Source organism: Nicotiana attenuata, unplaced genomic scaffold (assembly GCF_001879085.1).
Source record: "Nicotiana attenuata strain UT unplaced genomic scaffold, NIATTr2, whole genome shotgun sequence".
NCBI lineage: Eukaryota > Viridiplantae > Streptophyta > Magnoliopsida > Solanales > Solanaceae > Nicotiana > Nicotiana attenuata.
Genome location: NW_017674282.1, coordinates 45,189 through 52,268, shown reverse-complemented (window position 1 = coordinate 52,268; position 7,080 = coordinate 45,189).

The window sequence follows — 7,080 nt, the reverse complement described above, 5'->3', positions numbered from 1 at the left end:
GAGATTTATTGAGAGACTTGCTCAGCCTATCAAATTGCAGATGGCTAAGGAGACAGGGAGTGAGATTTCTGTTCAGGATGTAGCCAATTTGGCCAAACGAGTTGAGATGGTTTTAGCTCATTGGAGTGGTCAGGGGTCTGACAAGAGGCCTCGTCACTCTGGTGGATTTAGTGGGAACTCATCTGGAGGTCGGGGTACTGTTGGTAGAGGCCATCATCCTAAGCCGTTTCATTTAGCACTTCAGACATCCCATGGAGCTTCAGGGGATCGTGGTCCTTATGTACCTCCTTCAGGATAGCTAGTTTATACTGCACCGTAGCCTCCCATCAGAGCACCTCCTCTTCAGAGTTATTATCGCGGTCAGCTGGCCCATTAGGGTCAGTCTCAGTTTCCTTATCCGCAGTATTTCGATAGATGTTTTGAGTGTGGTGAGTATGGGCATGTCCGGAGAACCTGTTCGAGATTAGTAGGTGTTCATCCACAGCAGTAGAGTTCTCGTGCCATGATTCCAGCACCGCCTGCCCAGCCAGCTAGAGGTAGGGGTCAGGGAGCCAGAGGTAGGGGTCAGCCCGCTAGAGGTTGAGGTTGTGCCGTTAGAGGTGGAGGCCAGGCCGCTAGAGCTGGAGGCCAGCCAGCAGGAGGTTGTCCTAGGGATATGGTTCGGGGTGGTGGGACCCAGCCCCGATGTTATAATATTCCTTCTAGGCCTGAGGCTGAGTCCTCCGGTGTAGTTATCACAGGTACGGTTTCAGTTTGCAGTAGGGGTGGTTCAGTTCTATTTGATCCAAGGTCTACATACTCCTATGTGTCATCTTATTTTGCTCCATATTTGGTTGTACCTCGTGATTCTTTAAGTTACCCCGTGTATTTGTCCACGCCAATAGGGGATTCTATTGTTGTAGATTGTGTTTGTCGTTCATGTGTGGTTGTTATTGGGGGTCTTATGACTAGTGTAGACCTCCTACTCCTCGATATGGTAGATTTTGATGACATTTTGGGGATGGATTGGTTGTCACTTTATCATGCTATATTGGATTTTCACGCGAAGACCATGACCTTAGCTTTGTTGGGGTTGCCTCGATTAGAGTGGAGACGGACTCCTGGTCATTCTATCAGCAGGGTTATTTCTTATACGAAGACTCGGCGTATGGTTGAGAAGGGGTGTTCGGCTTATTTGGCTTATGTCCGTGATTCTAGCGCTGAGATTCCTTCTATGGATTCTATGCCAATTGTTCGGGAGTTTCAAGAGGTATTTCCTGAAAACCTGTCGGGGATGCCACCCGATAGGGACATTGAATTTTGCATTGATTTGGCTCCGAGCACTCAGCCTATTGCTATTCCGTCGTACCGCATGGCCCCACCAGAGTTAAAAGAATTGAAAGAACAGTTGCAAGATTTGCTTGATAAGGGCTTTATTAGACCTAGCGTCTCACCTTGGGGTGCGCCGTTGTTGTTTGTTAAAAAGAAGGATAGATCATTGAGGATGTGCATAGATTATCGGCAGTTGAACAAAGTCACCATCAAGAACAAGTATCCATTGCTGAGGATTGATGATTTGTTTGATTAGCTTCAGGGTGCCATGGTATTTTCGAAGATTGATTTGATATGTGGCTACCATCAGTTGAGGATTAGTGCATCTGGTGTCCCTAAGACAACTTTTCGCACTCGGTACGGGCGTTATAAGTTTCTAGTGATGTCATTTGGGTTGACAAATGCCCCAGCAGCATTTATGGATTTAATGAACCGGGTGTTCAAGCCCTACCTAGATTCCTTTGTGATTGTTTTCATTGATGATATCTTCATCTACTCCCGTAGCCGAGAAGAGCATGAGCAACATCTTCGAGTCGTTCTTTAGACTCTGAGACACGGTCAGTTATATGGTAAGTTTTTGAAATGTGAGTTTTGGTTGAGTTCACTTGCTTTCTTGGGTCACGGTGTATCGGTAGGGGGTATTCAGGTGGATCCTAAGAAGATAGAGGTAGTCAAGGACTGGCCTAGGCCCACGTCAGCTACAGATATCCGGAGTTTCTTGGGTTTGGCGGGTTATTACCATCGGTTTGTAGAGGGTTTCTTATCCATAGAAGCCCCGATGACCAGGTTGACCCAGAAAGGTGCCCCGTTCAGGTGGTCGGACGAGTGTGAGGCGAGCTTTAAGAAGCTCAAGACAGCTTTAACTACGGCGCTGGTGTTGGTGTTGCCCAAGGTTCAGGGCCATATAAAGTATATTGTGGCGCATCTCGTATTGGACTTGGTGTGGTGCTGATGCAGAACAGCAAGGTTATTGAATATGATTCCCGACAGTTGAATATTCACGAGAAGAATTATCCAGTTCATGGCTTGGAGCTAGCAGCCATTGTTCACACACTGAATATTTGGAGACATTATTTATACGGTGTGTCGTGTGAGGTGTTCACGGATCATAAGAGTTTGCAGTATTTGTTCAGGCAGAAGGAGCTCAATTTGAGGCAGAGAAGGTGGTTGGAGCTATTGAAACACTATGATATCACCATCTTGTATCATCCCGGGAAGGCCAATGTGGTGGCCGATGCTTTGAGTAGGAAGTCGGCTAGTATAGGTAGCTTTGCATATATTCTAGTCGGTGAGAGATCGCTTGCTTTGGATGTTCAGGCTTTGGCCAATCAGTTCGTGAGGTTGGATGTTTCTGAGCCCAGCCGTGTTCTAGCTTGTACAGTTGCTCGGTCTTCATTATTTGAGTTTTCAGAGATTGACAATATGATGATCCTCATTTGCTTTCCCTTAGGGATACAGTGCGGCACGAAGGTGCCAAGCAGGTTACAGTTGGAGATGATGGAGTTTTGAGAATGCAGGGTCGAGTTTGTGTGTGTAATGTGGATGGACTTCGTGAGTTGATTCTAGAGGAGGCCCATAGTTCTCGGTATTCTATTCATCCGGGCGCTGCCAAGATGTATTAGGACTTGCGGCAACATTATTGGTGGAGGAGGATGAAGAAGGATATTGTTTCATATGTAGCGCGGTGTTTGAATTGTCAGCAGGTAAAGTACGAGCATCAGAGACCTGGTGGTTTACTTCAGACGATTGAGATTTATGAGTGGAAGTGGGATCGTATTACTATGGATTTCGTTGTTTGACTCCCACGGACTCAGAGAAAGTTCGATGCAGTATGGATTATTGTTGATAGGCTGACTAAGTCAGCGCATTTCATTCCTGTGGCAATTTTCTATTCTTCAGAGCATTGGCAAAGATCTATATCTATGATATCGTTCGTCTTCATGGTGTGTCCGTGTCTATCATTTTTGATCGAGGTACGAAGTTTACCTCACATTTCTAAAGGGCAGTATAGCATGTGTTGGGTAAGCGCGTTGAGTTGAGCACAACATTTCATCCTTAGACGGACGGACAGTTCGAGCGTACTATTCTGATTTTGGAGGATATGCTTCGCTCCTGTATTAGTGACTTTGGAGGTTCTTGAGATCAATTTTTGCCGTTAGCAGAGTTTGCCTACAACAACAATTACCAGTCGAGCATCCAGATGGCTCCCTACGAGGCATTATATGGTAGACGGTGTCGATCGCTAGTTGGGTGGTTTGAGCCGAGAGAGGCTCGGTTACTGGGTACAAATTTAGTACAGGATGCCTTGGATAAGGTTAAGATCATTTAGGATAGACTTCGTACAGCTCAGTCCAGGCAAAAGAGTTATGCCGATCATAAGGTTCGTGATGTGGCATTCATGGTCGGAGAGGGAGTGTTGCTTTGAGTGTTGCCCATGAAGGGCGTGATGAGATTTAGGAAGAAGGGCAAGCTAAGCCCTAGGTTCATCGGACCTTTTGAGATCCTTCATCGAGTGGAGAGGAAGCTTACAGACTTGCATTGCTGCCAGGTTAATCAGTTGTGCATCCAGTGTTTCATGTGTCCATGCTTCGGAAGTATCATGGCGATCCATCCCACGTGTTAGATTTTAGCATTGTCCACTTCGACAAGGATTTGACCTACGAGGAGGAGCTGATAGCTGTTCTGGACCGGCAGGTTTAGCAGTTGAGATCGAAGAGTTACCATTCGGTTTGTGCGCAGTGGAGAGGTCGGCCTGTTGAGGCAGCTACCTGGGAGTCCGATTCCGATATGTGGAGCATATATCCCCATCTTTTAACCAACTCAGGTACCTTTCTATGTCCGTTCGAGGATGAACGGTTGTTTTAGAGGTGGAGAATAGATGACCCAAAAAGGTCATCTTCTATTTTAGAATCCCATTTGTGTTCTGAGGCCTTGCAAACCTCATTTTATCTCTCCTCGATTTACGTACGCAGTCCGGGCATGTATCCGGAAAGCCCTTAGGTCAAAAATTTAAGAAATGATGAGTTTTGTCTTAAAAAGATGATTTTAGTTGACTTCAGTCAAATTTTGGGTAAACGGACCCGGGCACGTGTTCCGACGGTCCCGGAGGGTTCGTAGTAAAATATGGGACCTGGGCGTATGCCTAGAATCGAATTCCAAGGTCCCTAGCCCGAGAAATAAATTTTTGAAAGAAATTGATAAGACTGAAAAAATGTAATAATTTAAAAGGTTGATCTTATTGGTATCGGGCCCGTATTTTGGTTTCAGAGCTCGGTACAGGTCCGTTATGATATTTATACCTTATCTGTGAAATTTGGTGAAAAACGGGACTAATTTGACGTGATTCATACCTTTGGTTGAGAAAATAGAACTTTTGATTTTCTTGAAAAAATTCATGCAATTTGATGATAAATTCGTAGTTCTAGGTGTTATTTTTGGTGATTTGATCGCACAAGCAAGTTCGTATGATGTGTTAAGACTTGTGTGAATGTTCGGTTAGGAGCCCCGAGGGCTCGGGCGAGTTTCGGATAGGCTACGAGATGTTTTAAACTTGAAAATTTTGGTGTTTTTGACTTATGTTGTTATCTGGTATGTCCTTCTTTGCGTTCGCGAAGGGACTCTCGCGAACGTGAAGGGTATATTGGTCTGAATGAGAAATCCTTCTACGCGAACGCGTAGACTTAGGGGCATTACCCTTCGCGAACGCGACCAAGTTATCGCGAACGCGAAGCATGAGACTTTAGTCCTAAATTGTCTTTGCACATTGGGGTTGTGGGGTAATAGGTCTCTATCAATGAAGCTCCTCTCCGGTATCAACTTTCTCACCGGCCACCACTCCCTAAATTTGTTGTACGCCACCTCACTCACGAACCTATCTCGCCAAACCTCCGGCTTCCTCGTTCTATCTACAGCCCCAACCCTTGGTTCACCTCCTTCAGCTACCTCCTCATCTCCCTCTACTTCCTCCTCTTCTCCTCCTCCAACCTCTCCGGATAAGGAAGCTGTGGGAGAGGTGGAATATTCCCCACTACCTGCTGCTGAGCCCTCAGACGACTCAGAATCAACATTTGTTGGAGCTTGGGCAGTGGGTGATGGTGGAGGAGTGTCTCTTAGCCTAGGCCTCTCCGGCCAGTCTTCTATGTACTCTGGCACGGAGTCTGAAGAAATTTCTCGTGATGGCTCATACTCACTCCCCAAAGAATGAAGCAGCTCTGTCAGCAGCTTTGATCAGCTTTCTTGTCTTTTTGATTCTTCCCGGGCTTGGGGATGAGTCTTATCATTTTCTTTCCCTTTCCCCGGGGAGGAGTCACCTCTTCTCGGTTTTTTAGATCCTCTGCCCCTTTGTTTTACCATTGTCTGCAAACACAGTTCAATTAGCTTGTTAGTATCAATGTAATCAGTTAAGAGCAAAGTTGCAGAAGCAGGAAGGAAAAAGTTGCAGACAGGTTGCAGAAGTTGCCCAGTGTGGACCGCACAAAATGGTGTGCGGCCGCACAGGGGCTACCGCGGACCGCACAAAAACAACCGCGGTCCGCACAGGCATAAGGTTCAGAAACACATCCTCTATATCTAGGCAGTGCGGACCGCACAAAATCAATCGCGGCCGCACTGAGGTCACCGCGGACCGCACAAAATCAACTGCAGTCCGCACAGAGGTGGGGTTCAGACTACCTACTCTCTGTATCAAGGCAGTGCGGACCGTACAAAATCAACCGCGGCCGCACTGCCCAAGGTTCAGCTTCTCATCATTCATCAGTGCGGTCCGCACAAAATGGTACCACGGACCGCACTGGGGCACCGCGGACCGCACAGAATTGACCGCGGTCCGCACAGAGTGCCCAATTTTGGCACTAACTTAGGGTTCATGAAATTTTTCTTTTAAGTCCAACTTTCTTTTAAGTCCAATTTTGCACCTAGTAGGTGTTGCTAACTGATTACCCAGTCCATTAAGCTGACTAATTCCACATGACTCAAAATTTAAACTAAGCTAACTTAGCAATTAAGAAAGTACGAGAGGAAGAAGAAATAGAAGCTAAGAAAAACGAAAATTAAATGAAATTGACAAAATTAAACAAGTAAAAGGGAGATTATGTTACCAGATTATGAGATGAATTGAAGCAAATAAGTTCCAACGAGTAATTTCCAGCAAGTAAGGGTAGTGAACAGTGTTTTCTTAGGTCTGAGAGGCAAAAGTACGAAAAGAGTAAAAGGAGGTCCCCAGGGTCTATTTTTAGAGAAAGCCCTGGGGCCCATTCTCACCTACCAGTGCGGACTGCACAAAATGGACTGCGGTCCGCACTGGGCTATTTTGTTCCAGGTCATCTTAGCAACCCACCGCGGTCCGCACAAAATGGACCGCAGCCGCGGTGGTCCACCGCACCAAATCAACCGTGGTCGCGGTGGCAAACTTCAGAAACTACTCTCATCACCCTTTACCAGTGCGGTATGCACAAAATGGTAGTGCGGCCGCACTGGAAACTTCAGAGACCTGTGCATTTTTTCAATTATGTCCTGCACTGCATTAACTCAATCCTATAAAATCTCACAACCAGTTAGCCCAAAAATCAATCCTATACTACAAAGAAAATCAAAGAAAATAAGAAGAAAAACACATGGGTTGCCTCCCAAGAAGCGCCTGATTTAACGTCGCAGCACGACGTATGTTACCATCCAAACATTTGAAATGAACAACAGGCACCACATGGCTATCATCAAACTTCCCCAAATAGTGCTTGACCCTATGCCCATTCACTCTAAAAACTTCCCCAC